General features: G+C 39.4%; 1 protein-coding gene and 1 long non-coding RNA gene across 2 annotated transcripts in view; one reads left to right on the top strand and one right to left on the bottom strand.

Moving 5' to 3' along the window:
* Positions 1–5121, bottom strand: part of Cysltr2 (cysteinyl leukotriene receptor 2) — a 79294-nt gene extending 74173 nt beyond the window's left edge. The window contains exons 1-2 of the mRNA XM_013515743.1: positions 5030–5121; positions 4688–4766 (exon numbers count right to left, since the gene is read on the bottom strand). The gene's annotated coding sequence lies outside the window, so the exon portion shown is untranslated. The remainder of the gene's footprint in view (positions 1–4687; positions 4767–5029) is intronic.
* LOC106148862 overlaps positions 3999–23920 on the top strand; it is a 32923-nt gene continuing 13001 nt past the window's right edge. Inside the window, exon 1 of the long non-coding RNA XR_001234576.1 lies at positions 3999–4419. This is a non-coding gene — a long non-coding RNA (uncharacterized LOC106148862). The remainder of the gene's footprint in view (positions 4420–23920) is intronic.

Here is a 23920-nt window from a genome sequence, read left to right as displayed (position 1 = left end):
ATGGTGACAAGTTGCATAAAGGACTTAAATTTTGATTTTAAATTTTGCTGATTCATTGCTCATTCAGGCAATAATGATAATAGTGAATACATTTACAGTTCTCCCAGTATACTAAGTATTGTTCTATTTCTTTTGAAAGAATTTAATTTTCCAACCCAAGGAAACATTTTCTATTTTTACCACTATATGATATTTTGGAAAAGGTGAAACTAAGAAACAGTAACAAAAATCAGTGGTTATCAGGAGTTTCTTGTTTTTTTGTTTGTTTGTTTTGGTTTTTGTTTTGTTTTGTTTTGTTTTCCAGTACCGGGGATCAAACTCACGACCTTGTGCTTGCCAGGCAGGCACTGTGCCATTGAGCTAAATCCCCAGCCCCTATCAGGAGTTTCTTGGATGGAGGGAATGATAAATAAGCATGGGGAAAATTTTAGGGCAATAAAACTCCTCTGTATGATACTATAAAGGTAGGTACATATCACTATGCGTATGAAACCTTATACAATCTAAGGAGTCATAATATAAGCTATGTGCTTCAGTAACAATGTATGGGCTTCAATAACGATGTATATATTATTGGATCATCTATTATAGCAGTTACTACACTAATGAGAGCTGTTCTTAACAGGAGCAACTGAGGTGGGAAATGAACAGGATGAGAGAGCACAGTGGAACTTTCTAAAATCTGGTTGATTTTTCTGTAGCTAAAATTGCTTTAAAATTATCCTTTTTTTTTTTAACAAAGAAGATGCATATGCTAAAAAAGTTAAGAAAGAAAATCAATTCCAGAAGCACAGCATCTGATGTATCACTTGTGAGAACACAAGTTTTATGAAGGCCAAGTTTTTGTTTCTCTAGTTCACTGATACGTAGAAAATGCTTAGAAATTGCTCTTTGTATCAAATAGGTGCCTCTATTTGTTGAGGCCAAGGTATAGCTCAGTGGTAGAGCATGTACTTAGCACATATTAGGCCCTGGGTTCAATCCTCAGCACTTAAAAAATATATATACTGAGCTAGACCTTCAGCCCTTGGTTAGGACTTTTGAGAGCTGACCTTGGGATAATGTTCTACAGATTATCTTCTGGTTCTAAATACTCAAAAACTTTGTTTTTCTTCTACTGTCCTCTTACTTCCAGTGACATATGGCTCAAGTATGTATTCATTGAATATGAAGTGTTCCAGAAGAAAAGACAGAAAAATAGAAAGGAGTTGATCAAAGAAGTCATAGAATAATATTTTCTGGAACAGAACAATACATCTCCAGTTTGATATGTTCCATTAAAAGGTTGGAAAAGTGAGAGGAAAGAGAAACCAATGCCACTGTGAAACTTCAGAACATCAGTAATAGGGAAATATTCCCGAGAATTTACAGAATTGACTAAGAATGTAATTGGATTGCTCAACAATGCTGGAAGCTGGGAGGTAATTGGTACATGTCCTCAGAGGTTTAACAAAAATTATATTCAACTTAGAATTCTATGCCTTACTAAATTATCAATTTATATGACATGGGGGCTGGGGATTTAGCTCAGCGGCAAAGCGCCTGCCTGGCAAGCGCAAGGTCTTGAGTTCAGTTCCCGGTACCGGAAAAAAACAAAAAAAAAAAAAAAAAAAAAGAATTTATATGACATGTACCATATTATAAAAACTCAACAAAATGTTTCAAGTTTGGAAATGCTTTTGATCATTCATCAGCATTAGCAACAGATCCAGGATTTATGGAGCCTAATACCTACACAATTTAGGGGGCCCTCAATAAGAAAAATAATGCTAGGGAATAAACAAAAATTAGGTATAAAAGGAAATATTTAGAAGATAGGCATCTTTGGTCACCTCTCCAATACAAGTTCAAATTCTGATGGCAAAAACTGGAATCTATAGATTTTTGTCATGTTTTTCACAGAGCAAATAGGAAATGTCTCTAAGAAGGTTGATTAAATTTTCTTACAATCAGTTGTGTAGATAAGGTTCTGTCTGGTCCATATGTCACTGTTAAAGTCCTGTACATTTCTCAGATTGCTGTTCTTACTTTTGATATTCCTCTATCAAGTTTCTGCTCTTTTCATTCTTAAATTGCTAGACACCTTGTCTGCAGACTTACTGCCTGCAAACTCTAATTCTGATAAATAATTCTTGCATATGCATCTCATCAACACAGGAAAAATATATTATAATGTATATTAAAAGCGTATTATAATTATCTATGCTGCACTTTCAAGTATGTTCCTGACAGGAAAGAACTGGCGTTTTGTCTATGCTTCTTTGCTTCTTTCGGTCATTGAACCAATACCTTCACATGCTAAGGACACACTTTGCCACTGACCTACATCCCCAGCCCTTTTAGGAGGCTTTTTTGAAAACCAAATCTCAGCAGAATGGTCCCGGGCTGTCTTCTGACTCCAAACATCTCAAGCCTTGTTTCACCTACACTCTCCTCACACTTCCAGTGACAAATGGCTCAGGTCATGTCCATGTCATGAAATGACCTGTATCCCCTGCAACTTCCTGTCACAACTCAGGAGTTGGCACAACCAGGCATTAGTAATATTCCAGAAATAGCTTAACTCTGTGTGGAAGAGACTGCAGCACACATAAAAAGTTCTTACTAAAGCCAAACTAAATGTATCTCCATTTCGACTTCCCCAAAAAGTCCTTGGACACTCACAATGCCCCTGGCAAATGAGGAAGAACGATAGAGGAGAAGTCAGAATGGAGTGGAAAAGAACACAGTCATAACTGATGGTGGCTGGAATAGCTTTTCCAAACTCTATTGGAGGACATGTGCCCTTATAAACCTATTAGAACCTCAGAAGGGCCTATGTAAATGAAGATTCCATAACTTAAGCTTCATTTCTTTCTCCTTTTTTAAGCTTTATTTCTTATAATTGGTGCCCAGATAGGAAACAAGACAACATCCCAGCCCTTGCACCATGATGGGAAGCCCTTACACCTCTCTTCCCTGAGGACCCAAGAAGATTGGAGAGGGTGAAGGGGCAGGGCTGGCACCTGCCTCACCAGAGCTAACATAAGCTATGTGGCTTGAAGGGGTGAATGAATAGTGGGAAAGGAAAGAAAAATTCTTTCGGTATCACTCCTGGAGAGCTTTCCCTGCCAGCTGGCAAAAGAAGGAGCGTGTGTGTGTGTGTGTGTGTGTGTGTGTATGTGTGTGCACGCGCGTGTGTGTGTTGGGGAAGGGGAGCAAAGAAAAGAAAACCTGTCTAACTCTTCTGGTCTCCAATAATTACCAGGAGGCACTAAAGACTGCCTTTTCTGGTACTGAACCTTGCTTTCACATCACCAAGGTAGTCAATCAATTAATTTATGACCAGGTTTTCTAAACTCAACCACCTCTCCTGTGTCTGCATGTATTCTTGCACCCTGTTACTTATAACCACTGCTGGATTGTCACCAATAGTATTTTGGATCCCTGTTGCCCATCACCAATTGTATGTTCAAAAGAAATAACAATTAACACATTGATAGACCAAGCAAAATACAGAGCCCTGGATAGACCAATGAAGGCAGGAAGATAACATAATATGTCGCACAGCCAAACAGAAACTGTTCTTGAAAATCTGTTTTCTCTTGGCTCCTGAAGAAAGGGACATTTTAGCGGCCTACTTTGTGTGATTCATATATATCTCCTTTAATCCCCACAGTACTCCTAAGAGACAGCATTTTTTATTCATATTTTGCAGATGAGGACATAAAGACCATAATGTAAAATCATGGCAAGAAGACATATGGGGGCCTGAATAATATGCCACAGCTAAGAAGGGCTGTTTCACCACAGCTGTGTCTTATTCCCATCCCAGATTAATAACAAAACTGCCCACAATGTCAGGCTCCCCAATAGCCAGAGTGCCCCTTGCTAAAGGCTCAGCCTTGAACCCTGGGTGAAAGCAAAGATTTTTCTCCACAACCTAGTTCAATACCTTGTTCTTTATGAGGCTTCTCAGTGCTGGGTGGGTGATCGGCCACCTCACCAGCATACTATTTTCCAGAAGAATTATCACTACCTTTACAGACAAACCACAGAGTTGAGATCATTCATCCAAAACTTATTTTAGAAATACTTTAAGACTCTGTTTTGCAAATTATACAAGAGGGATCATGGGAAGTTAATACCCTTGAGTCTGAGGGGGGACAAAATCTCACGTCTGAGCCATTGTAAATAAGTAGAGATATATTTTTCAATCTGTACCCCTAGGAAAGAATCAGGCAAATATTTGTTTTCTCTCTGAGTTCATGGGTCTGAAAGCTGGTATTTTTTGCTTGAGTGCTGATGGCTGTTTCAAAACAAAACCAGAACATTCCTAGCCTCCCAGCAGCTCTGGTAGCCACAGACAGCTGGACATTCTGCAACTGCTGTGAAGGAAGTTACAGACTGTCTCCCAGCACTTCCTACTCACTCACGAGGGTGAGTACATTTTTTTTTTTTTTTTCAAAACAAAGTCTCAGAAAATCACAAGGCAGTTCATACAGTGCATGGTTCTCCTGGCCCCATGTTTGAGTCTACTGAGTGGGCTGGATTGGTGCTCAGGAGAAAAAGGGGCCTGGGCCAGGGACCCTTGGATTCTGTCAGAACTTCAGAGATATTTCTGGAAGAATAAGTGCATTATTTCTTTCTCCAGAGAGAGAGAGGAAAAAAGACAAAAACTTAACCTGCATTAGGGAATGGTACTTACGTTTTCTCCCCCAATCAAGTACAGGTATTTTGGTACAACGAGCCTTGACTTTGTGCTGTTCACAATGCCAGATCCATGCCTGCAAGGTTGGGATGAATTTTCAAATAACAAAATTACACATAAAGTTTGGGTGACACCTTTCTCATGGGCAGAACAAAGAGTTTGGTGTTGTTATTAACACTGGCTTTTCCCTGTAAGACTCTAAACCTCCTTCTCCAGTGCTGTGCCTCTGGGGTGCCTTGTCTCTTCCCTCTTAAAGCCCTCATCCTCATCCCTATAGATTTCCCAGGCTTTTTTGACAACTGGATTTTCAGACCCCAAGGAAAGAATAAGAATTGTTACCACAGAAAGCAGGGTCCAGTTCCCAGCCCAGATCTGCCTAATCAGAACCTGTTTTCTGATGAGATTGTGCAGTCATGAAGCACTGCTTTGTACCATCATCCTGAGGCATAGTTTAAGCCGTGTCACTAACTTGCGTGAGAAGTAAAGCAGGCCAGGTCACTTCTTTGGGCCTTGGTTTTCTCACTTGTGAAATGAGGAAGGAAAGCCACTTTCAGGCAGCACTGTGGTTAAGAGAGCTGTCCCGGGAAACGGGACACTCACTGCACACTGGGTCAAGTGACCTAACTTCCCCAAGACTCAGTCTATGAATCTACAAAATAGCAACATGGGATACGTTGTGAACATGGGGTAGGAAAATCTGTTTTTTTCCTGTGGCTGCTGTAAACAAATTACCTCAAATGTAGTAGCTTAAAACAACTCCAACTTTTCACATTACCTCTCTGGAGGTGAAAAGTCTGACCTGTGTTTTGTTAGGCTAAAATCAAGGGGTCAGCAGGACTCGGAGGCACTAGAGAAGAATCTGTTCCTTGCCTGTCCAGCATCAGGAGGCTCCTTCCCGTCTCAAAACCAGTGATGGCTAGTCACGTTATCGCATCACTCAAACCCCTGCTTCTGTGGTCAGAGCTCTTTCTCTGACTCTGACTCTCCTGCCTCCCCTTACAACATTAAGGTCCTTTGTGGTTACACTAGGCCTACCTGGATTATCCAGTATAATCTCCCTTTGTCTTTGTGCACTTTCTGAATACCTGAAGCTGCATAATTTATAAAGAATAGATTTTTATTTTGGCTACTGGTTGTGAAGCTGGGGTTCCATGATCAGCAGCCACAACTGAAGGGCCTCGTGCTGTGTCATAACACAGCAGAAAATTGGAAGGGCAAGTGGATACATGTGGAAGGCAGAATACAGAGGGCAATCTTGATTTATAACAACCTGGTCTCGCAGTAACTGGTCCAGTCCCAAGAGACAGAAAATTCCCATGAAAAAGGAATCAGTCCCTCTTGATCATTGAGCCCCCTTTAGAGGTCAAGACCACCGTAGCCACCAAACTTCAATATGAATTTTAGAGGTGACAAACCATATTCGAAGCACAGCACCCACCCCAGTGGGCTCAGCTGATTAGCAACTTTAGTTCCTCCATTGCCCTGTAATATAACATGCGCACAGGCTCCAGGGGCTGGGGCCTAGACATCTTTGTAGAGCCATTGTTTTGCCTAGGACACCACATGTAGAGACTGTTAAATAGCACTCAGTAAACACCAGCTTATTTTATTGTGGTTTCTGATTCTGAAGATACTGCATAGTAGGTCTCTGGGCTGGTTATATTTTTGTGATAAAATGATCAGGAAAGACCTTGTCAGTGAAAGTTTCTTCTCATTCTTGCTTGTCTTACTCTCCACAACTTTGGTTCCTGTGACAAAGCACACTGTCGTGATTGAGGAAGTTTCCCACTCCGTGATGGGGAGATCTCCAGCAGGCTGGCTATCGTGACCTCGCTACCATGCGTGTCTCCAGCTGGAGAGTTACAGCCTCCCAGTATAGTCACACAACCCAATTAACCCACTTATGTGAATTCCCTCCTACAGACTACTGCTCTCTATCTTATACACTCAGTCACTCATTCGGGTAATACTGAGCCCCTACCATGTGCTGGGCCCTGAACATACACTGAGGCTGAGTGGTCCTAGCCCATTGGCAGATCCCTGCAGCGTGCAGAGCCGCATAGGAGCTGCCAGTGCATCAGAGGGAAGCTAAGTGGCCTTGGGTTCCCCAAGCCTCACTTTATCAGAGCAGCTTCAAATGTTTCTGTTTTACACACTGAGGTTTTGTGTAAGACTGTAAAAACATGGGAGACTTTCTGGTGCTTGGCCCACCGGAGGCACTGCTGCAGAGGAGCACAGCAGCCTCTAAGTGTCTGAAGGCCAGGCTGGTTGTCTAGGGTTGCTGATTGCTGGGCTCCCTGCTCCGGGTTCCTTTGCCTTTAACCTGGAAACTTCTTTCCTCTTCACTCTTCTCACATGCGCAAGATGCATGGATACCATAAGCAGCTGCCCCTGGTCTACCCATTATCTGTCACACCTGCCTTTGAGTGAGAGCGAGCGAGTGTGTGTGTGTGTGTGTGTGTGTGTGTGTGTGTGTGTGTTTTACTCGGAACTGAACCCAGCCCTTTGGCACTGAGCTATATTCCCAGCCCTTCTTTAAATTATTTTGAGACAGGGTCTTGTAAAGTTGTTTCGTTGCCTGGGCTGGGCTTGAATTGGTGCTATTCCTGTCTCTGCCTCCCAGAATGCTATGATTACAGGCGTTTGCCACCACATCTCACTTCTTCTTTTTTTCCCCAACTTTTGAGTCATCCTTTGCTTATCTTGCATGATTTCTGGAGTACATTTGGCCCTTCTACCATCTTTCTGTCTCCTGTTAGTTAAAACCCAACTCATTCTCCAAACCACTGGGTATGTCCGAACTTAGTGAGGAAGCACTGCAACCTACCCCCAGTTTACATGGAGAAGAGCAAACCCACCTTCCCATCCCAGCCGCTACTCTTTCCTTCCCGCCTGATGGTACGAATATCTAACGTCCACAAGGCTCGGCTAAGGCATTCAAAATTGCTTAAATTAAGCCACTAATCACTTACTTTCAGCTTCTAATAACACCTTATATTTATAGCTCTCTAGAGTTCACAGAGCTCTTTGACATTATCACATTTTTCATCACGTCTAATTTGAGCCTCCAACGCCCGTATGAGGTAAACAAGGCAGTGACTCTTATTCCTGTTTTGCAGAGAAGGGAACTGGTCTCTGAAAGAGCCAGCACTTTGCCCAAGGGAAGGGGCACTAAAACTGCAAAACCAGCCCCACACCCAGATTTCCTCAAGCCCAGTGCTTTCTGCACAGTATGGTCTGCTTCACCTACAAAGATTACAAAGCTTCATGACTTGTCTTACTTTTGTTTCATGGAATAGATTTGGCAAATGAACAAGGCAGTACAGTTAATCCCGGCTGCAAATGCTGGAAAATTGGTCACACCCTCCTCAGTGTTACCTGTGTGTTGGTTTTGGAAATAAAGCTGGGAGAAGAAAGACAAAGAAAGCTTCTATTTACATTTCATTTCAAAGAAAGCAGAAAAGAAGAAACCCAGGTTTTCTGTCCTTGCTATAGTACCTTTAGGCAATGCTACTCGAAAATTAATCCTGTTTTGTTATGAAAAAGTTTTCTTTTGATGAAATGCTACAGCCATTGGAGCCAATGAAGACATAAAAATCTACATAGTCCACCACTAACCTGCAAGAGGATAGGCGGCTGGGGTGTAACTCAGTGGTACAGCATGTACTTAGCACGCACAGGGTCCTGGGTTTCCTCTCCAGACCACACACACACACACGCACACACACGCACACACACACACAAAGATAGAGGACAATTAAGATCCTGCCTCTTATTATCTGATGGCAGAAATACAACCCTCCTATCCTGAAAAAAAAATGAGTTTCCCTTTGAACCTCAGATGTTTGTAAAATATACAGGATTTGTAAAGATTTTTAAAGGTATTGAAAATACCAGATTGCACCTTCAGAATCAGGAAAAAAGAGGGGAAGCTACTGGATGCTGCTTAGGGAAAGGGCTCACAGTGAAAGCTAATCAGCCTTCAAATCAACTTTCCATTATCGAGTCACTGTAGGAGCAAAATAAGAAATACACTATAAGTGGTTCGAATACTAAATATAAAACAAGACATACTCCTGAGAGACTAAAGCAAGACTACCAGACAATAAGTTCATATCAATGATGCTTTTAGAACCACTGGATTTATATATTCTAAAGCCTTGAAAACCAAAAGTAAATCTTGGTCATTCTTTGCCTCCTCATTCTCTTCTTTGCTACTTATAACACTAGGTGTTCAGTGTATATTTATGTATTGGATTTTGTTTCTTGTTTTGTTCTCATTTAAAATGACACTTTGGAAAAATAAAGGTGTTCTTTACCTTGAGGGTTGTTTGATAAGGTCAGACTTTACCATGCTGATTTCTTAAAAGCAAAGAACACACTCTGCTTGTGTGTGCATGTACTGTGGAAAGATTGTGCATTGGCTTTCCAGTTCTGTAACAAAATACCTGACACGATCAACATAAAAAGAGGAACAATTCATTTTAGCTCACAGCTACTTTGGCTCACACTCTCAGCCCATGGTTGGCTCTGTGGCTTTGGGGCCTGTGGTGAGGCAGCACATGGGGGAGAAGAGAGCGTGGTGGAACAGCACTGCTCATCTCACGGCCAGGATGCAAAACAGAAGGAGGAAGAGATCAGGGTTCAGTAGTCTCCTTCAAGGGAACCCTCAATTAACCTCAAATATCCCACCAGGTCCTACCTCCTAAAGGTCCCATCCCCTCCCGGTGTTGTGCAAGGCTGAGGACAGAGCCTTCAGCACATGGGCTTTGGGGAACATTCCAGCCCCAAACTGTAGCATGTGATGCTGTACAGAATTTGTTAACATACTTAAGTCATAATTTTGATGGGAAAAGTAAACAAAGTTCTAAACTATACTGTGATTGTTTATAGGCTCTTTGATTCAGGTATCACCATAGTTTTCACATTACACTGTGCTGTAACTATACTGAGTGAAGTTTAATAATAACTGCAGTTGAATCAGACAGTAAGGGCAATTGAGTCAGATAAAGTTCCTCTCATTTTTTGAGACACAGTCTCACTATGTAGTTCAGTCTGGCCTTGAATCCTCCTGCCTCTGCCTCCTGAGTGCTGGTATTACAGACATGATCCACCACACCCAGCTAATTTTCTCTCATTTTCAAAGCCTTATTATTACAGTGGGCCTATGTCTTGTGTATCCCAGACCCTGGGACACAGACTTCTAGAATTTCTTTGACAAAATTATGATATTCACTTCTAATAACTCCTCAGAAACCTAGGGGATCCACCTATAGGGCCTCTGAGAAGAACATTTTCATCCAATGTGGCAGCAACAAATGAGCCACATAAAACTTCAAGAACCCATCATTCATCTCAGTTGCAAGCACATCCACAGAATACAACAGTGAGAGACTGACCATCACCCAAGACTACAAAGTAAAAGTCTGATGCCTCACAGAGTTCCTGACTATAGTTCTGTGGGGAAGGCTGCCTCACCAGTCTGCCGCATCTGGGGTGTGCATGCACACACACATATATTTCCCTTTGTCTGTGTTCGCTGATCACGTTGCTCATATGTAGACTATTTATTATTGGAACTACTATATATTTTCTGGTCGGTACCTTTTCTAACTTAATGAGAGCCAGTTTTCTGCATGTGGACATGAGAATGAACCTGGAGACTTCCTCTTGGAAAAACTAGTAATGAGAGTTTCTTACATGTCACTTGAAGTAGGTGACATCATGCAAAGATTGCCCTGCTCAGGTGCCAGTCTGGTGGCCTCTAGCCATGCACATTGAATCAGCTACTTTAACTGGTGGCCAGTAGCCCCATCTCAACCAGGGTGTTCCCTGACCCCAGGCCTGGGTACTGGAGGCCTTGCCTGTCTCCTTAAACTTTAATTCTCTAGGAACAGATTTGTTCCTTCCCTAAAGAGGCAACCTACCGAAGTCATCACGTTATACCTAATTATCTATTTAGTGCTTATCAGGTTTCCCGGCCTCAGCATAATTAACAATTTGGATTGGATAATTCTGTTAGGCAAGCTGTCCTATGATTGTACGATGTTTAGCAGCATCCCTAATTTCTACCCACAAGATGTCAGTGATATCACGTGGATTTGGAATGTCCCCCAAGTCTCATGTTTTAAAGGTTTGATTCTCAGCTTGGCCCATTGGGAGATGGCAGAATCTCTAGGAGGTGGGGACACTAGAAGGTTTTAGACCATTGGGGGTTTTAGGCTTTCAAAGGGGAGTTGTGAGTTGTGCTCTTGTCTCTTCTTCTTTGGTTTCCAGCTGTGACATGAGATGAATAGCATTCCTCCACTACATGTTCCTGTCATGCTGTACTATTTCTCGATAGCCCCAAAACAATAGGGCCAAACAACCATGGGCTGGAAGCTCTAAAACTATAAGCCAAAATGACCTTTTCCTCTTTTTAAGATGATTGTGTTGGGTATTTTGTTACAATATTAGAAAGTTAATGCTCGATAAGAACCTCTCAAGCTGCAAAATCAAAAATGTTTCCAGACATTGTCCATTGTCTCCTGGGGGATAAACTCATCCCTGGTTGTGATAACCTAATGTACATGAATAATACTGTACAACTTACATAACCATCTTGGGTTATAGCAGCCTGAAATTGTGTCAATCATCTTATTATAGGCATCTTCACATATCTCAATATATAGTCAGAGATTGGGCCTTCAAGAAGGTTGGCACAAAAAATGGAGACATCAGAATTGTGACTAGAAGCAAATCTAAAGAAAGCCAGGCCTCAAGATGGATGTCATTGGCACCCACTGGTCCAGTGGGCCAGGATAGGCGTCAGGTGCCTACGTGGTTGACCAGAACATCTGGACCCATCCTCCCCTCCCTTCCCCAAATGCCTTTGTTCTTTGTTCTTTGTTCTTTCCATGTATCTTTGCTATTGACTCATTTCCCTATTGGATCAATATTAGCTAAGTGGCTATACTTATCCTGTAGGTTGATTGTAGTTTGAGCCATGTTGTAGCTACAGAGATTTTGCTGAATAAATTATGCCTGAAAAGGGCGTTGGTGGCCACACACTTAGGACCCCTCCTGTCAGGAGCTTTCTCTTAACTACTAAACATTTTGTACTCCTGACCTGCTTTATCCTTTGCAGTTCATTCTTCAGTAGTTGGAGACATGAGCTCGGCACTTCTGACGTCTAGCAGGTTGGGAGTCACATTTTTCTTAGGTCAATCTTAGCATTTCATTCTTAGCAGATATCTACCTTACCATAATGCTAGTATCAGTTTCATTTAAAAAACAAAATACCAAGTGATTATAACACTTGGAGCTGTGATGGACTTGCATCTTCAAACTATATTCCTACTCCTAGCCCAGTATATCTGAGTGTTTTAGGTCCCCTTTTCCTCTCGTAGTAACCTTGTCTATGATAAACTGTACTGCAGCTTGTTTTCCTTTCTTAGCCTAAATAAGACTCTAGGGTAAAGTTACTGATAAGTGCAAGCTGCAGAGAGTCAGTATTTATAAAACCTCTCCAAGTGCCGCTTATCATTGTCCTAATAGAGCGGGTCAGCAACTCAAAGAGGAAGTGAAACAAAGACAAGGAAAGATGTTCTTTTTAAACTGGCATAAACATCCTCCTGTATTTGCTATGGCTCCTCAGTATCATCGCTTCTCCTTTGCTGAATATTCTTTTCATGAGTCATTATTGCCAGTTCTACCAGAAAAGGGATTAGCATTTATTTATTGATCTTTATTTTTACAATAAGAAAGAAACAGAGAAGACAGAGACGGAGAGACAGAGACAGGACCAAGACAGACAGACAGACAGACAGACCAACAGACACCAAGGACATTTTGCTTTCTGCCATTGCAGTTGCAACTTCAATTTAGTTTCTTTTCTAGATCCTGGTTAGCAACTATGTATCACATCCTCCCGTGGGTGCTTTTATCAGCAAGCAATCTAAAATGCTAACAGGATCTATTGCTCTGACTTCCTGATGAGTCATGTAACTTATTTTTTTTCCACGCAACTTATTAAAAGCACATCAAGGCCAGTGTAAGGGGGACGAGTTGATAACTGACGAAACAAAAACAAGGAGGTTTATTGTCAGTTAAATGAAAGTTTACGTGGCCTAATGTTAAGGTTCCTTTGGCCACAGTCCCTTGTAGTTCAAACATTTAAGTTTACATGTGCTATTATGCTTAAACAATGAAAGCAATTCAGGTTTGGATACAAAGCACCTGATAATTGGAAGCTTTATGGAATAGCAGGGAAAAATTACTTTCACTTGGTTCTCTGTGAAATAGACAGAGACGTTGGAGGTAACCTAGCCCAATCCCTTTTTTTTTATAATCAGGAAGTTGGGAGCCAGGTCGGTCTGGTGACTCACCTAAGGTGAGTAGTTAGCTGAGAACAAAAAAAGAAGACATCCCAATGTTTTTTCATTAGACCATTGATGTATATTTTTGGGATACTTGAACAAGAAAGAAACATATTTGTTAATATGATGAATTTTATAATTGTAGTGCTGGGTATTATATGCATCTCTTAGAAAGAAATTTGCAGTAAAGAGGCCTGGATAAAAACCGTATGGCTCTGGCCCTTCAGTACAGGTATCTGGAAACATTTAGCTACTGGGTGCATTTAAACTCATTTTCTGGTTTCAGGGAACAGACTGCATTTAAAACCATTTTGACCAGCAGAGGACACAGTCAAGTATTTCTTGGAATAAAATGTTCTCTCCCAGTTGTTCTTGGCTGCAGCAATCCTGAGTGAAGATGCCATTAAAAAAAAAAAAAAGTAATGGGAAGAATTCGATGCAAAGACATCACTGCAGTTGAAGAGGCCTATCGTTCTAGGTAGAGATGGGAAATGGCATTTCCTATGAGATGGGAGAGGAGAAAAAAGAAGCAGGTAGAACAGAGACAAGGAAATTGAGATTTTTAAATTAAGACTGCAGACTCAAAACACAAAAGTTACTCAAGCATTTCCTAGAAACTCACTCAAAACAAAGCTTCCTACAGGTCCTTTTACAATAAATCTGGTCACTGGACCTGTGCTTTTCACTTGTGAATTGATTCATTTGTACTTTGTGCTTCCTCCGCCTCCAAGGAGGCAGCACTGGTGGGCAGCCTACCTCCACTGCAAACACGAGCGGGTGGCTTGCGCGGTAAACTGACAGACGAGGAGAACACACATCCCAGGTCACCCATCTTGAAGACACCTCTTAAATGAACCCTTCTCCAGCTTGGAAGGCACCTCACTTCTCCGGGTACCCGTGCTCCATTCTTGAGTGCCTCCTACAATCTCCGCCTAAGAAACCCTAGTCGTGCCTCTCTCTGGCCCATCCTGACAGTCTGTTTCTGAGGTGGGAGTCAGAAAATCTGCAAATTTATTTTTAAAGAGTAGCATAAGTTCCTTGTTTCAGCCTTGGGACCTATCAGCCCCAGGCCCAGTGACACTAGCATCTATAGTATTTTAGAGAGCAGGAATAACTGTGCATCCTCCATGCCCAGTTTGAAACCATACCTACTGCATTATATTATCCTTGCCCACCTCACCCCCATTATGTCACTATTACCCTCCGGGCAAGGGGCCATTTGGTGTTTCCACCATACTTCATCTAACCGTGGGTATTTAATTAGTTGGTCTGGAAAGAAATGGTACCAAGCTTGGGTCTACAGTTTTTGGTCAAAAGATTGATTAGTAACAGAATAGAAACCCAGAGGTGGAATTGCCCAGGCTGTCCAAACACAAAGCCACACTTTTCATAAGTACCTCTGTGGCTCAGATCCAGATTTCATGGCCCCTTCCCAGATGTCTCTTTCTCTCTCCCTCCCTTCCCCTTCCCCTCTCTCCACCCGCCCTCCCAGAGTTCCTCTAAGACAGTGGTGTTTCCTGCAGATAAGGTGCTAAATCTCTCAAGTCAGCATGGATTGCTTTTTCTACACAGATGGTATTTAGCAAGAAGATACTGGTCTACATAAACTCTATTTACACTGGATTTGCTTTCTGCCTTATAATAGCTTTGTGTGTACTTTTTGTCTGTGAGCCCATTTCAATGAGTACTTGCTAGATACCTTCATTGAGCTCACCATTCAGAAGACCCCTGTAGAAAATATGGCCCTTCCAGGCAACTACATCTACTTTATTTAACCTCTCATATTATTGTAATTTAGATATATTTCCTGCAAGTTATTTTGTGTCTCTGTCACTTCCTTTTTCAAAAACATCAGAGTAGTGAATGGTGCAATTGCCGCTTAGTTATCTTTTGGAAGGGCACTTCATTCCCCTGCTCTGCTTTGTAAATTTGAGTTCAAATGCTAATCTTGTTGTAGGTCTGCATTATACAGTAACAATAAACCTGAAAATAGTACTATCAACATTTAATTGGCAAATGTCAACTGATCATGATTTTATGTATTTTTAAATGAAATATTACTATAAACAGTAGAATTACCAAACAAAAACTATTTGAGTTGGATTTTTAAAATTGTAAAGGAATGAGGATTATCAGCATTAATCTTCCAAAAATCAGGATGTGTGGAGAAGAGTCAGTATTACAATGAGTTTGAAGGAAAGCCTCAAATTAATCCTGGCTGGATACAATGACTGCCTCACCTTGTGAAGCCAGCCACCTGTCTCCACTTGAAGATGTCAACATAAAAAGTGGAACCGTATTTAGAGATTGCCTGCTGTGCTCTAGGCGGTGAAGAGAAAATCAAAATGAAAAGACCTTGCTCAGAGAACCTATAATTATAGGAGAAGTAACAGGCAGGACATTTTAAGGGAGAAAATAATAAGATGATATTGAGCAAGAAGAAATTTCAGGATGAGCTCAGGAAAATCAGATTTATCAAATTTCTCAGTATAATCAGTGGAGCCATTATACTGCATAATGTTGTTGGGGCTATTAGTATTAATAATAGTAATCATCACTTATTATGAATGCACTGTAGAGAACAATTTTTTTGCAGCAGTAGAGAGATAGAACAGATAGGCTTGGAGAAAAATGTGCCTTCAATTCTGAGATGCCAGGCACAATATAAATTCTAAGAACAAAGGTCTTAACCACCTCATCATCAAAACATACTGCCTGACCATCTTTAAGGCAAATGCTTTCTTCCACAATCTACTCCTTAATTAAAGATAATCATTCTTAATATGACTGACTCAGCTGACAAAACAATGGAACCAAAAATGGTTAGTTGGAGCATTTATCCTTCTTACTATTTTACTTTCTGAAATAATCCACAGAATAAACTTATTTTGTCATTGTGTGCAAGAGATCATGTAAAGGATATAAAATAGAATGTTAAAAGAATACATATATTTAATAAAACACTTTAATGGAAATTTATGATGATGATTTTAAATCTATATGCAGTTGTAAGCAAAAATACAGAGAATACTTTCTAATAGTTTCTCCCATTTTTCAAAACTATGGTGTAATATCATAACCACAATATTGACATTGATACAATCTGCCTGTTTTATTCACATTTGCCCACTTCAACATATAAATATTTGCATGTGTGCATTTAATGACATACAATTTTGTTACATACGTAAGTTCACGTATCTGTCATCACAGTCAACACACAAAACGTTTCATTACCAGGAAGATCCCTCCCTGTTTCTCTTTCATAACAACATTTACCTCTCTCATCTTCCGTCTTTAACCACTACTATTTCCCATTTCTAAATTCTATCGTTTAAAAAATGTTACAGAGGGTTGAGGATGTAGCTCAGTGATAGAGTGCTTGCCTAGCAGACACTAGACCCTGGGTAAAAGAAAAAAAGCTCCATAAATGGAATCATATGGTATGAAAACTTTTAAGATATATCTTGTGCAAATGAAAAGGAGACTAAAAGACGAGGTGGGAGAGGGAGAGGAGAGAAAGGAAAGTAAATAAGAATTAATATGTGTACCTGTACCAACTTTCTACAATGGATATAATCATTATGCACTGCAAACATGTACTAATAAAAATTTAAAAATAAACAAACTGGCCTTTTGTTTTCACTCACCATAATTCCTTGAAGATTCATCCAAGTTGTTGTTTATATCAGCAGTTCTTTCCTTTTAATTCCTAAGTCCATAGAATGTATGTAACACAGTTTGTTTAATCATTTACTGGTTGAAAGACATCTAATATGCTTCTAGTTTTCAACTATTGCAGATTCCATGAATATTCATGTATAGCTTTCCATTTTATTTGTTCAAGAGCCCAATTGCTAGGTCACATGGTAATCGCATGTTACCCTTATAAGAAATCAGCAAACTATTTTCAGAGTGGCTGTACAATTTTGTCTTTCTACCAGCAATATAGTAGTGATCTAGTTTCTCCACATCCTTACCAGCACCTGGTGTTGCAGCTATTTTTTATTTTAGTCATTCTGATGAATGTACAGTAAAATCATACTATGGTGTTGATTTCAACACCCCCAATGGCAAGTGAAAATGAACATCTTTTCAGATGCTCACTTGCCAGTGAGATTACCTCTTCAGTGAAATGTCTTCTCATGATTTTGTCTATTTTCTAATTAATTAGTCTGAGTCTTCTTTTTAATGCTGAGATATGAGAATTCCTTATATTTTTCTATTCCTTATATTCCTTATATTTTTCTAAATGTCAATCCCTTATTGAATATACTGCTTGTAAATATTTTCCCTTACTCTGTACTTCTGTATGTACTTCTCTCTCTCTCTCTCTCTCTCTCTCTCTCTGTGTGTGTGTGTGTGTGTGTGTGTGTGTGTGTGTGTGTGTGTGTTACTGGGCTAGAACCCAGCAGTGCTCTACCACTGAATTACACTCTCAGTTTTTTCTTAACTTTTATTTTGAGACAGACACTTGCTAATTTGCTTGAGCTACACTTGAACTTGCTATCTTCCGGCCTCACCTTCCTAAGTATCTGAGATTACAGATGTGTGCCGCTACAGCTGGCTTGTACTGTTTAAGTTTTTATTCTTTACACTGGCTTTTATAAAGCAAATTTTTATTTTAACAAGGCCTGAATTATCAATTTTTCCATTTATGGATCTTGTTTTTGGTGCCAAGTCTAAGAACGTTTTGCCTAGTCCCAAATCCTGAAAGTTTTCTCTTGGTTTTTGAAATTTTAAATCCACACCAAGTTTATGTTCATATACTATATGAGATTTTGGTTGATGTTTGCTTTTGGTTGGGGGGGGTTAGCAAAATTTTTCCCATTTGATTACAGTTGCTTTGAATATTGTCAAATGATTTCTCTGTGTGAGTTGATATGGTCATACAATGTTTTTTCTTTAGGCTGTTGATATATCATTAATAAGTTGTGAACACTGAACTGACCTTAGCTTCCAGGAATAACTCCCAATTTGGTGCACATTATTGGTTTCAGTTCACTAATATTTTAAAAGAATTTTTGTATATAAATTCATACAAACATGAATTATTATCAGCCTACAGGTATCTTTTGTTTTTATTTTATCTCTTTTGTTATGATTTGGTGTAGGCATAATACTGAGCTGATAAGATGAGTTGGGATGTGTTTCTGCCTCTTCTATTTCTGGAAGACGTTATATAAAAATGGTGTTAGTTTTTCTCTACATGCTCAATCGAATTCTTCTGTGAAAACATCTGTACCTAAAGATTTTTTTTCACACAATTTTAAGCTATGAATTCAGTTTCTTTCATGACTATAACTCTTCCACTGAAGTGCATCCTAGTTTTTTTTGTTTTTCATTGTATGGCAGAGTCTCACTAAACTGTTTAGGCTGGCCTGAAATTTGCACTACTTCCAGTTTAGCCTTTCAAATAACTAGGCTTACAAGCATGTGCAGTAACTGCAAGATTTGTAGTAATACCTTCCGTTTTCTTTTTGCTGTTGTCAATTTGTATCTTATTTCTTAAATTGAAATCACTTTTGCTAGAAGTTTATCACTTTTATTCATTTTTTTCAAAGATCCATCTTTTGTTTTTACTGATTTTCTCTTTCTCTGTTTTCTATTTCATTGATTTCTGTTCTTATTTTTCTTATTACCTTCCTTCTTTTATTTTGGATTAATTTTAACCTTATTTTCCTAGATTCTTATGGTATGAACTGAAAGTATTGATTTGCAACCTTCATCATTTCTGATACAAGCATTTAATGCTATAAATTTTCTTCTCAAGACTACTTTAGCTGTGTTCCATATATATTGACATGTATTTTCATTTCACTCAGTTTTATGTATTTTCTTCCCTTTGAGAATTCCCCACTGATATATAGATTGTTTAGAAGTATATTATTTAATTCCCATGTGTTTAGATATCTTTCTGGATTTTTTATATTGATTTCTAGTTTGATTTAATTATGGTCAGAGAATGCTCTTTGTATGATTTCATTTAAATGTGTTGATTTCTTAAAAAATCACTTAAGATATACTCTGTCTTGGGAAGGTTTCATATAGTTTAAAAAACAAAAGTGTGTTCTATTGTTATTTGGTGTAGTAGTCTTTTCTTTTCTTTTCTTTTCTTTTCTTTTCTTTTCTTTTTTTTTGTACCAAGAATCACACTCAGGACTTTGCATTTGCCAGGCAGGCACTGTGTCACAGAGCTACATCCCCGCCTTTGGTGGAATATTCCATATATGGTAATGAGATCCTGTTATATAATTGAGTTGTTCAGCTTTTCTAAATCCTTGCTCCCCTGTCCACCCACCCCAGTAAGGAACAGAGGGCCTTTGCACTGAGCTACAGCTTTTTTATTTTTTATTTTGAGGCAGGGGTCTTGCTAAATGGCTAAGGTGCCCAAAGTAGGCTCAAACTTGCAATCCTTCTGCTACCACACCCGGAACAATCCTTGCTACTTTTTAGACTAGTAGTTCTATCAGTTTTTTTTTTTTCAGTGTCCATAAAGTTTTACTAGAACACATTCACATTTAATGGTTATTTGCTGTGTTCTTTGACTCTGAGGGCTGAACTGAGTAGCTGCAACAGAGATCATATGGCCTTCAAAGAACCCATTACAGAAAAAAAGTCTGTCAAACTTTCAGGTTTATTTTTATTTTTATTTTCTTGGCCTACAACTAGCTTTAGTCCATATATGAGAAATTCACTGCTGAAATTTTTATTTCAGAGTTTTGATATAGCAGCATACAAAGGCAATGTGAAAAGTAATAAATACCATAAGAACAAAGTACACATTTGTAGATCTGATGTGTGTTTGCACAATTAGGAGGGCTCTCTTGTATTGCCCTTGACCATGAAAGCTGAAGCTGCAACACAATCTTAATTTATAAGGAAATGTGTGGTTATTAATGGACTTTACATTTTGTTCAAAAAAAAAAGCCTGGCATAGTGCATACCTATAATTCCAGTTACTGAGGAGCCTGAGTGAGGAGGATCACAATTTTGAGGACAGCCTAGGCAACTTAGTGAGACCTTCTCTAAATGTGAAAAATAAAGGGCTGGGGATGTAGTTTAGTGGTAGGGCACCCCTAGGTTGAATCCCAATATGTGGAGGGGGGCCAGTCAAAAAATGTAACTCTTACTGTTAGTTATAGTGTAAAAGAAAATTCTAGCTTTGTAATAACATAAAGCTAACATTTAGTATGCTGTAGTTTAAAATACTAGAAACACTGAAAATTTTATTCATCATTTATCGAGTGAACTGGACTGCACTTACCTTCCTGTTATATTACTTAAAATAAGGAAGATCTTTTCTATATCTTGTCAAATTGTCCTACACCTAAGTTTGGATCACCTACCAAAATATTATCCATCGCACTTTTAATGTAATGAAATTATCTGAGTTCCTTTAATGTGAAGGTTTTGCTAGCGTCTCTTTTTCTGACACACAGTCACCTTTTATGTCACAACCACTTTTCTCACTTATGCCAATAGGTTTGCCTTCACTGAGTTTCTCTGGCTGTAAAAAGACAACTGCCTCTCGCATGGTAGCAGCACCAATATTCCCAATCAACTCTATTTTTGGTACCGCTGCATCCAAATCCTGCTAAGGTTTTTGCACAGTAGAGTCTTGTCCTGGTGTACAGTCAAGGATACTGTACCTTGTAATCTGGTGCTGACGCCACAGTAACATCTCCATCTGAGTTGCAGTTTCAAACAGTTTAACATCAACCAATGCGGGGCTGGGGATTTAGCTCAGTGGCAAAGCGCCTGCCTGGCAAGCGCAAGGTCGTGAGTTCGGTTCCCGGTACCAGGAGAAAAACCAAAAACCAAAAAAAAAAAAAAATCAACCAATGCACAGTGACTTCTGAAAGGGTGAAACCAGCCTTTACTGGCAGCAAAATGTGCATTTTCAGTTTCCTTACAATTGCTAGTTTTTTCTAATGCAGCAACAACCACCCAATGCTTTGGCCTGACTGCCACCCAAAGTGCTGGGTTTGTTTTTGATTAATCTTCAAAGTAAATGTAAATCTTCAATTTCGATCATAAGTGGCTTTCAGTTTCTGCTACAATTTGAACTGAAAGATGTTGAAATAGCATTTTTGTATTTATAATTCTTTTTTGATATGCCTTAACCACTTACAAGTCCAATTTTTAAAATATAGGATAACCAAAACTTTCATTTTTTAATTAATTTTTGAATATGACAGGAAACTAAAAAGCGACAATTTTATCGAACTTATTCCATAATTTTTCTGTGGATGATATGTCTTAATACCTTCAATACACAATGCAATGTTATAATCTGGACATTAGTATCTAGTCTCTTTCCTAATTCCTTTTGTGCTGTTATCTTTCTTCGGACACACTTTAACTGTCATGTTGGCCTTTCCTTTATTTTTTGTGGGTGACATATTTCAATAAAATGTCTACCCACTAAATGTAATGATGGTGTCAATGACGGACATCCTGGTTAGTGTTTTGCTGTCCCATATTTTTCAACTATGTGGTGTATTAGACTTAATCTAAATTGTAAATGACTTTTTGACTCCCCTTGTTTTGAATAAATAACAAACAAGTTCCATACTCTTTGGCCTAAAAGTTACATAAATATTTCATAACTTTTTCCTCACTGTTTGATACAAGATAACTTGTTAGATATTGGTCAGCTCTGTCAACACCACCCATAGAATTATTGTAATCACTGACCACTATTGGAATTATAAAAGTTTTGTTTCTTTTTTCAAGTTCAATCATTTCTGTATCATGATTAGTTGAAAATAAGGCAACTTTTCATTTCATCACACAGAATTTTCCCCTCTGATCTGCTGACATTTCTCCCTTTTTCAGCTTTTTTTCTTTTGCAGATCTTTTGGCACTTCCTTCCTGCTCAGTCTCAGTGCCCCAAATGTATCCATTTGGTATCACAAGAGAATATCACTGAGTTCTGGAAAAGTATAAAATTGTCTGTAATAAGACAATCTCCCACTTTCATAAGTGGGTTCATCAGAGTCAAAATAATTTGTGTACCCATGGAATAATCTTTATAGCTGTTATCAAGTACTGTGCTCTTTCTGAAGTAAATTATGAAAGACAAATATACCAAGATTTACATTCATAGAGCGTGTGAGATTTGATACCAAGTGTAGCTTTTTTAAGAGGCATAAACTGAATCTATCCCAATCAACCCTTACACAGTACTCAATTTTCATCAATTGTGGTATCTCTCTCAAGTGTAAGTGCAGTAGAAACTTTTTTCTTGAGCTGTTAAACAATTAGCTATAATTTACTTAGTCTAGGATTCAGTTGAGCACCAGCATGCAAAGTAGAATTATCTATAAAATGAATGAAATGTTTTCATAAAGTGAAACATTTATATGACATTGCTTTATTGAAAAGTGTTGACTTCCAGGAAGATGGCAGAGTGATAAGCAACAGAGAAAGAGCTTTTCTGAGATTTGGTGTCCAGACACTGTAATATACTAACATGAGGAAGAGAAGGAGAAAAGTGTGTTCCTGGGACCAAGGGAGGATCTGAAATGAGAATTGAAGCCAACAGGGAGAGTGAACAGAGACACTTCAATGAAGAAGAAAGAGGTGGCAGGTGGTGCTTTCTCCCTGAGCCCAGACTCACTGCATGGGAAGGGCAGCTCGAACCTGCAGACCCACAGTGACTACTGGTGACTCCAGAGGCATCCACAAAGAGACACACCAGAGGAACAGAGTAGTTGATATAGCAAACTTCAGTGGCTGGTGAGTTACTTGGGTTCACACAGCCCCCGGGAGAGGGTGATTGGCTAGTAGCCATCTTGGAGCGGGGCCAAATGAGCTCAGAACTCAGAACACCTGCAGGTCTGGCTGCCAGGTTCAAATTGGCAAGAGATCATGGAACCAAGTAAAACTGACAGGGAGCAAACTTCAACCCAGCAGGAGGCTCATGGCTTGCTGCAGCCTGAACAAATCTGGTGATGCTATGGCAAGCAGAAACACCAAAACAACACCCAAGATTTGAAGGCAGATTTATTTTATGCTGACAGGCACTGCTTGAAATCATTCCTAAAATATCAGGTCCCAAAGGCTCAGAGAAGGAGGTTTTATGGGGTCTTCAGGGGGAAGTACATATGCAGAGTACTTGGCTGTCTTTGGTTGCTTCTTACAATATGCATCATAGTGACCAGTTATGCATTGCAGTGACCAGCCCTTTCTAAGAAACAAAAGTAACAGGAACTATAATCAGAGCTGTACCTGGGCAATTAGCAAACTTAAGTATACTGGCTTTTAACAAACTTAAGTATACTGGGGGGAGGGTAGTATTTTCTGCTTCACTGTCAGTCTCACAGCCAGAAACCAGTCTGAACTTCAACGGAACTAAAGGTGCAGACTTGCTAGGATTATCCACAACCCCATTATAAAACTACGGTTGGCTTGCTGAGATTAATGAACTTGAATCTTGACTCTTCTACCCATGTTGTCTACCAGTAACAGCAGAGATACACTTTAAAGTGGATTTTTTTCTTACTTTCTTTTTAAATTTTTTTCTTTTCTTGTTTTTTTTCTTGTTCTTATTTTTCTGAGTGTGAACATGGTTTCTAGTTTTGTTGTTGTTGTGTTGTGTTCTGTTCTGTTTTGGCCTTCTTCTTATTCCTTGTTTCTCTCTTTCCATCCTGTCTTCTTCACCAGTTTCCCAAAGTTTTCCTGATCTTCCTTTGTCCTCCTGTGCTTGTAACATCATCCTTTTGTTCTATTTCTCTATTCTTTCTCCCTAACACCTTTTGAATTTTCTCCCAGGAGGGTTAAAAACATCATATTGAGGGCTTACTTATTGCATATAATTTTCTGGTTTGTTTTAGATTTTGTTCTATAACTATAAATCTATTTCATA

This window comes from Chinchilla lanigera, unplaced genomic scaffold, assembly GCF_000276665.1.
Source record: "Chinchilla lanigera isolate Chin_1 unplaced genomic scaffold, ChiLan1.0 scaffold00030, whole genome shotgun sequence".
In the NCBI taxonomy this organism is placed as follows: Eukaryota; Metazoa; Chordata; class Mammalia; order Rodentia; family Chinchillidae; genus Chinchilla; species Chinchilla lanigera.
Note: the sequence above shows the minus strand (reverse complement) of the source record. Positions and strands in the feature narration are given on the sequence as shown.